We start from the raw sequence: 8,396 nt of genomic DNA, 5'->3' as shown, positions 1-8,396 counted from the left end.
GTGTGGGCCCCTGGGCCTCCCATGACTGGTGAGGGATAAAAGGAAAAGCTGCAAGTTCTACAGTGTTCCTCAGCTGTTTATGTCAGATCCTGCTTTAACTCTGTAAATCATGGTCTGTTTTTGAGAGTACTGATATGTCATGTGGAATGAGGTGAAATTGTTTTATTTCCATAAAGAATTTATCTGAATGTGGCTATAAGACTTCCCTTTGTAGACTATTCCATTCTCTAATTTGTGGAATGTGCTGTGAGTGTTCTACTGTATGAATAAAGAGAGTAAACTTGAATTGGTCACGTAGCGTAGAGAGAGAGTAGTGTGTTGAAACTATTGTTAAATCCCTGATACAGAAAGCAGGAAGTGAATGCATACATTCATGGAGTGAGGCTGGTGCCTCAACTCTAGAGTAAATCTTGGTACAACATAGAACCTTGTATCCAATCCCTGTGAATATTCCTTTGGTCTGTCAGCCTCCCTTAGCCTTTTGTACACACTGGAGTATATGATATCTCTCTGAACTAGAATTTGTGGGGTGTTTCAGGATTCAGTAGTCTTTGCGGATGTGGCTGTGGAGTTTACCCAGGAAGAGTGGGCTTTGCTGGATCTTTCTCAGCGAAAACTCTACAAAGAGGTGATGATGGAAACCTTCAGAAACCTGGCCTCAGTAGGTAAGAATGATGTCATTTAAAAACATTTTTGTTTGGTGAGCACATATATCATATACATCAGTCTTTCTCCTGTATTTGGGCTGCAAAACTGGAATTCATCATTAAGCAGGACGGATGCTCATTTGATCTAAGAATCATAAATATCTTGGGCTCCCTGACCATAAAGCATTATACATTAAACTGGTTTTATATTTCTCTTCTTAAAAACCTTGAGGCTATTTAAGTGGGTGAAAATTCACTTCAGAGAGAAACCTTATGATTTGGGACTTTATAAAGCGTTTCCTTCTGTTTATTACAAGTTAGACATAATTATTTTGCTGCAAATGTATTTATACCGGCCCAGCCCCAGATACTCTGTTGGCCAAAGTATTGCCTCAAGATCAGGGAAATGGTCATGGCTCTTCACTGTCTTGTCTCATGCCTTGGTGTCCACAAGCACCAGGTCAGCCACACTCATCTGGTCTCACAGAAAAACAAGAGGAAGACATAGGATTTCCAGAGCCACTGTGTCTGGCACCTTTAAAGGATCCACCCTCCATGGAGGGAATTCAGTTTAAATAAATTGAGGTCACGGGACTTCACAAGTGTGAACTTACTTTTCTTGCTTTCTTTAATCCTGTCATACCTACGTTCATGTAAAACAGCTTCCTCTTTTCCTCATTGACAATTTCCATATTCCTGTGTAATGTGTCCAATATCTTTGAAAGTTGACGGTGTCATAAATTACACCCAAATTTTGACACTGTCAACTCTCAATCTTAATGGAAGTATTTATTGGAATACCTATTTGACCAATTACCAAAGATCTAATAAAGTGGCCTGCCTTCTCCCTCTTAATAATTGCTTTCTTTTTGTTCAATGTTGTGAACCTTATCTTTAATCATTTCATCAGTTTCTCAAATCTTTAATGATGGAGTAAAGTTATCCAGTGACTATCTAATCATGGAATTCATGAGGAATGGTACCTGCTCCTCCATGTTAGGAGAAATCAGTGACTTGCATGGCATTGAAGATCGTCATAAAAATCAGGGAGAAGAGATGAGGTAAGTGTCACTCACATGACAGAGCAGTGCCTTATGGGAATATGTTAAGATGTCATAACAGAAGGTCAAGGGACAGATTCCAGTATCTTTTAATTCAGTCTTTCCGTGATGTTTTTGAAGCCCCTTTGTGTGTGTATATCTATTATAAACAAGTACTTTGAATATTGTATGTTTGCAGAATTTTCACAATGTAATGTTTTCATAAATGTGAGTTAGATGTAGAATATTTGAAATGCATTTCTCTTGTAAGCAATTATCAGAACGCTAGTATACTGGACACACTGTAACGGTACTTGTAGCTTCTCTACCAGATGATTTAATGTATGAAACAGGAGACAACTTAGAGCAAAGATGGTGATAGTTCACTTTGTTTGGTAGTGGTGAAATTCCATCCTAATAGCATGCTGCCTATTTTTAACAGATGGCACATGATAAAGAATGTCTTTGAAAGTAACGAAGATAATCAAACTGGAAAAACCTTCAGCCAGATTTCGAATCATCCTGTGTTCAAAAGAATGCCTACTGTGGTAAATCCGTCTGATTGTCATGAATACGAAAAATCCTGCATTGATCATTCATCACTGAAACATCTTATCAAATCTCACTCTGGTTGTAACACTTACTATGAGAAATGTAGGAAAACTTGCAGTTGTCCCTCTGACCTGAGCAATTCTGTAACAATTCTTAATGAAAGGAACCTCTTTAACTGTAAGGTGGCAACACCCATTGAAGAGAAACCATACGAATGTAACAAACGTAGAGAAGACTGTCGTAGTTTCTCATCCTTTCAGACACACGCAGGAGTTTGTAAATGTGAATTTAAAGAACGTTGGAAAACCCGTTCCTCATCATGCCTTTTACATAAAAAAATTCATAGTGGAGATCAGTCTTATAAATGTAAAGAATGTGGGAAAGGCTTCAGTCATTGTTCATCACTTATTAAACATGTACGAAGTCACAGTGGAGAGAGGCCTTATGGAGGTAAGGAACATGGACAAGGCTTTAGTCAGTCCTCAGACCTTGCTACACATACAAGAGTTCACACTGCAGAGAAGCTTTATGAGTGTAAGGAATGTGGAAAAGGCTTTAGTCAGTCCTCAGACCTTACTTCACATGTAAGAGTTCACACTGGAGAGAAACCTTATGAATGTAAGGAATGTGGGAAAGCCTTTATCCAATCCTCCCACCTAACAAACCATAAAAGGACTCACAGTGGACAGAGGCCTTATGAATGTAAGGAATGTGGGAAAACCTTTTGTCAGTCTTCCCACCTCATTAGACATATAAGAATTCATAGTGGAGAAAGGCCTTATGAATGTAAGGAATGTGGGAAAACCTTTATCCAGTCCTCCCACCTAACAAACCATCTAAGGACTCACAATGGACAGAGGCCTTATAAATGTAAGGAATGTGGGAAAACCTTTTGTCAGTCTTCCCACCTCATTAGACATATAAGAATTCATAGTGGAGAGAAGCCTTATGAATGTAAAGAATGTGGGAAAGCCTTTAGTGATTACTCATCCATATCACAACATAAAAGAAATCACAGTGGAGAGAGGCCTTATGAGTGTAAGGTATGTGGGAAAGCCTTTTATCAGTCCTCTAACCTCAGAACCCATGTAAAAACTCACCATGGAGAGAAACCTTATAAATGTAAGGACTGTAGGAAGACCTTTAGTGATTACTCATCACTCATTAAACATATAAGAACTCACAATGGAGAGAGGCCTTATGAATGTAAGGAATGTGGGCATGCCTTCAGTTTTTCCTCATCCCTCACTAGACATGTAAGAAGTCACAGTGGAGAGAGGCCTTACGACTGTAGGAATGTGGGAAAACCTTTAGTCAGTCCTCAGCCCTCATTTCACATGTAAGATTTCACACTGGAGAGCAGCCTTATGGATGTAAGAAATGGGAGAAAGTGTTTAATCAATCCTCTGCCCTCACTAGCCACATAAACACTCACAGGGTGACCTTAGGAATTTATGGAATGTGGGAAGTCCTTTGGTGATTCCTAAGACCTCACTAGACAGACACATAAGAACTCACATTGGAGAGAGTACTTACAGAACATAAGGAGTATGTTGTTAAGTGCCGTAGTCAGTTCCAACTCATAGTAACTCTGTATAGGGTTTCTGAAGAGTGGCTGGTGAGTTTGAACAGCTGACCTTGCAATTCAAAACGACCTTGCAGTCCAGTGCATTAGCCCGCAGCGCCACACCAGGACTCCATATAAGGAGTATAGAAAAGCGTTTATGCTCTCCTCAGTCCTTACCAAACCTCAGTAAGCTCATAATGTAGAGAGACACGAATATAAAAAAGTGTGGGACAGGCATTCTAAGCATCATGCTGGCTGAGTATGTGTACTGGAGTGTATCAATAATGGTAGATAGCTTTTATCCTTGTTCTATTTTCTAAACCTTAAAGGAGATTCAAAATCACTGCCATTAAACTGAGGAAAAACCATGTAATTATTTTCTCCTTATACTATCAAATGTATGTATATAAAAACCTACTGCCATCAAGTTGATTTGACTCATAGTGACCCTGTAACACAGAACAGAACTGCCTCTTAGGGTTTTTGATACTGCAAATCTTTACAGAAGCAGCCAGCCTCATCTTTCTCCCACACAGCAGTTGGTGGGTTTGCCGACCTGTGTTTAGCAGCCCAACACTTAATCTAGCACAACACCAGGGTTCCTAGGAAAAGTGTACCCTAGTTGACCCTACTAAGCATATGAGAACTCAGACTGGGACCCATCACGTAAAGGTAAGTTACCTAGGAACATCACATCTCTCTCCATATTACACAAGACGGATCCTATGAGTGAAACATGACTGAAGCATTCTTCAGGTTCCCTATTAGACGTTACACAGTGGACAGGCCCTATGACTAAGTTTTGTAATATTTGACATAAAATGAAGTTTATACCAGGGAGTAATCTTTTCAAAATTCAAAACATGACATTTACCACTAGTTAATTTCTACTTTTTTATTTCCTGATGTAAACATGGAGAAGAAAAGCATTACTTTCAATTCTATGGTATGAATTTTGATAGCATTGGCATTTGTTTTGAGACCTACGATATTATAAATGTTCTGTGTATTGCCTCTTTGTTGTTGTTGTTAAGTGCCGTCGAGTCGGGTCCGACCCATAGCGACCCTGTACAGGGTTTCCGAGGGTGTAAATCTTTACGGGAGTAGAAAGCCTCTAGCGGCCTTTATTATGTGTTTAGCAATGGGTTTAACAGAGTCAGGATTGCACTGTAAATTTTAATCCCAAACCTTCCCATAGAGGTGCCTCACAAATGCTGGTTTAAATAGCAGAGTTAGCATGGAAGAACATGTCATTCTGTGGCCCAAGTCAATAGGCCCACACACAGCTCCTACCTGATTTAGCTACAATAGAACTCACCTACACAGACACAGAACCTATGCTCAGTGACTGCCCTAGTTTTGATCATTTTGACAGTCAAGAGTCTTGTACCAGGTCACATTAGTGATGCTGATTCACTTGGAGTGGACACCCCTACAAGGTTGGAGAAGACTATCTTGTGTAACTGAGGTTCCTGGAGAAAGGCAAGAGGCTCTTGGGTCTCATTTATCCAGTTGAACTCAGCCCCATGCTGAGCTTTCTTACTCTTCTCCTAACGGGCATGCAAAATGGGGCCGAAGGTAAGCAGAAAACGTCAGTTAGGTATTTTCGTGGTCCTTCCATTTCCCTTTTACTATCATCCCATGGAAATCCTTGGACACCTTGATGGTACCTGTTAATAGTGATTGATAGTGAACACAGTGAGAGTCATTGTCCACCAGGAACGTGGTTGTTAGATAAATGCCTGACTACACATCAGAATACTGTTGTTAGGTGCCACTGAGTTGGTGCCAACTCATAGCAACCTTATGCATAGCAGAATGAAACATTGCCTGATCCTGGGCCAACCTCACTATCGTTGCCACACTTGAGCCCATTGATGCTGCCACTTTGCCAATCCATCTCGCTGGGGGTCTTCCTCTTTTTCTCTGACCCTCCCCCTTACCAAACATGATATCCTTCTCCAGTGATTGGTCCCTCCTGACAATATGTCTGAAGTATGAGAGATGAAGTTTGTCCATCCTGGCCTCCAAGGAGCACTCTGGCTGCACTTCTTCCAAAACAGATCTGTTTGTTCTTTTGACAGCCCATGGCACTTTCAGTATTCTCCTCCAACACCATAACTCAAAAGCATCGATTCTTCTACAGTCGCTAAATGATTCTTTTCAGAAAACTTTGGACCATAGGAAAAGCAGTCATAACAGGTGTGTTCTGGCAAAAGGAAGGAATCATTTCAATTCTTTAGAGATAAAAATCAGCATCACTATTTCTGAGACCAACTGTTGTCTCTTCTCCTCTGCTGGGTTTAATAATTTGTTGCCATGGTTACACAGAACTCACAGATGAAATGTATAGTTACGTGGTTTATTATGGGAGTTTTTGTTACTGTTGTTAAGTACTATAGCGTCAGTTCTGACTCACAGCAACCCTGTCTAGTGTTTCTGAGGAGCAGCTGGTGAATTTGAACTGCCGACCCTGCAGTTCAAACCAACCTTGCGGTCCAGTGCATTAACTCACAGCACCACACCAGAACTGCAGGATATAATTAAGCACCACATCAACTTCATCAATCAGGACAGTTTCCAACCAGGACAGATCTCTCAACTCAGACTCATCCTTGACATTCTTGCAGAGCCTTCTCAGTAGAACACACTTCTGTGCCTTTGGCCTCCCTGTTGTCAGTCTTCTTGGGTCCTGCACTGTCCCTGGTGTTGCAGCTCTTTACTTGCTCTTTTAGGAAGTTCCTTCCCACACTCTTTTCTGTCCCTTTGTAGGGTTACCATCTATATAAACAAGTTCCTTGTCAATTTTAAGGCATGAGTCTGTCATTAGGATCAAGATTATCCAATCCCTGTTGTTGTTAAGTGCCATCGAGTCAGTTCTGACCCATAGCGATCCTGTATAGGGTTTCCAAGGAGCAGCTGGTGAGCTTGAACCAATGACCTTGAAGTTCAAGCCAACTTTGCAGTCCAGGGCATTGACCCACAATGCTACACCAGGACTCCATCCAATCCCTGTGGTGGAGTGCAAATCTCCCAATGCTATTGGGTGGGTTTTCAAGCCACTATTTGAATAGCAGATGGATTGCACCCTGTAATTGCAGACACAGAATCAGAATGGTTAGATACTAGAAACGCATTGCAGGGCAGCAAGGTGTAAAATAGTGTGTATATGATGATGTCAATTTGTAAAACACTTACATACTAATGTTCATTTCACAAATGCTAACAAACTGTGTCATAGAGGTAGTCCTCTCTAGAACATTAGCAGGGATTCGGCCCTGAAGGTAAGATTTCGAACGATAACTTGTCTCATTTTGTTTTTCCTCAGTTTTCCATTTTTTTATTCATTATCCACTTTTCAATAAAAATTGTTCTGATTTGTCAAATTTTAAAGCACTTCTTGGTATATGGAATCTGAGATGACGAATGCAATCTCATAATCACAGCAAAATGGAGTTACTGAATGATACCACTTTGGCCTCCACAATTCTCCCTAGTACTACAGCCTTTTGTCTTTCCCTGACTGGGAATCCCTTCTGACTGACTGTCCTTGTATGTATCTTCCACTGTATCTGTACCTTCTTCATTCTTGCTCGTTTCACATATTGTTAAGTGCTGGCAAGTCGGTTCCGACTCATAGCTACCATGCATAGGGTTTCTGAGAAGCAACTGGTGACTTTGAACGATCATCCTTGTGGGTAGGTAGTCCATTACTTATCTTACAGCCCAACACCAGGTCATTTCACATTGTTGTTAGATCCCATCGAGTCAGTTCCTGCTCATAGTGAGTGACCTTATGCACGACAGAATGAAATACTGCCCAGTTCTGCGTCATCCTCACAATTGTTAAGCTTAAACCCATGGCTGCTGTCACTGTGCCAGTCCATCTTGTTAAAGGTCAGCCTCTTTTTTGCTGACCCTCCGCTTTACCTAGTATGATGTCCTTCTCCAAGGACTGGTCCCTTCTGATAATATGTCTGAAGTATGAAAGATGAAGTCTGGCCAGGCTGGCTGCTAAGGAACATTCTGGCCTGTACTTTCAACAAAGATTTGTTTGTTCTTCTAGCAGTTCATGGTACTTTTAATATTTTTCTCCAACACCTTAATTTAAACGTATCAATTCTTCTACAGTCTTCCTTCATCAGTATCCAACTTTCACATGTATATGAAGCTATTGAAAATACCATTGCCTGGGTCCGGTGCACCTTAATTCACAAACTGACAGCTTTGCTTTTGAACACTTGAAAGAGGTCTTGTGCAGCAGATTTGCCTAATGCAATACATCGTTTGGTTTCTTGACTGCTGCTTCCATAAGTGTTAATAGTGAATCCAGGCAAAATGAAGTCTTTTACAACTTCAATCTTTTCTCCATTTATCATAATGTTATTTAGTGGTCCGTACTGAGGATTTTTTGTTTACTTTGAGATGCAATACATACTGAAGACTGTGGTCTTTGATCTTTTATCAGTAAGTATTTTATGTCCTCTTTACTTTCAGCAAGCAAGGTTGTATCATCTACATAGTGCCCTGGGCCCTATACTATACAGTGTCACTATAAGTCAGAACTGAGTCGACAACAACAACATATAT

At 40.6% G+C, this 8,396-nt stretch overlaps 1 pseudogene; it reads left to right on the top strand.

The window, feature by feature from the left end:
- Positions 1-1,607: 1,607 nt before the first annotated feature.
- LOC102818381 overlaps positions 1,608-8,396 on the top strand; it is an 11,519-nt pseudogene continuing 4,730 nt past the window's right edge.

Source organism: Chrysochloris asiatica, unplaced genomic scaffold (genome assembly GCF_000296735.1).
Source record: "Chrysochloris asiatica unplaced genomic scaffold, ChrAsi1.0 scaffold00514, whole genome shotgun sequence".
NCBI classification, from domain to species: domain Eukaryota; kingdom Metazoa; phylum Chordata; class Mammalia; order Afrosoricida; family Chrysochloridae; genus Chrysochloris; species Chrysochloris asiatica.
The sequence above is the reverse complement of the archived record's forward strand: the minus strand, read 5'-3'. Positions and strand labels throughout refer to the sequence as shown.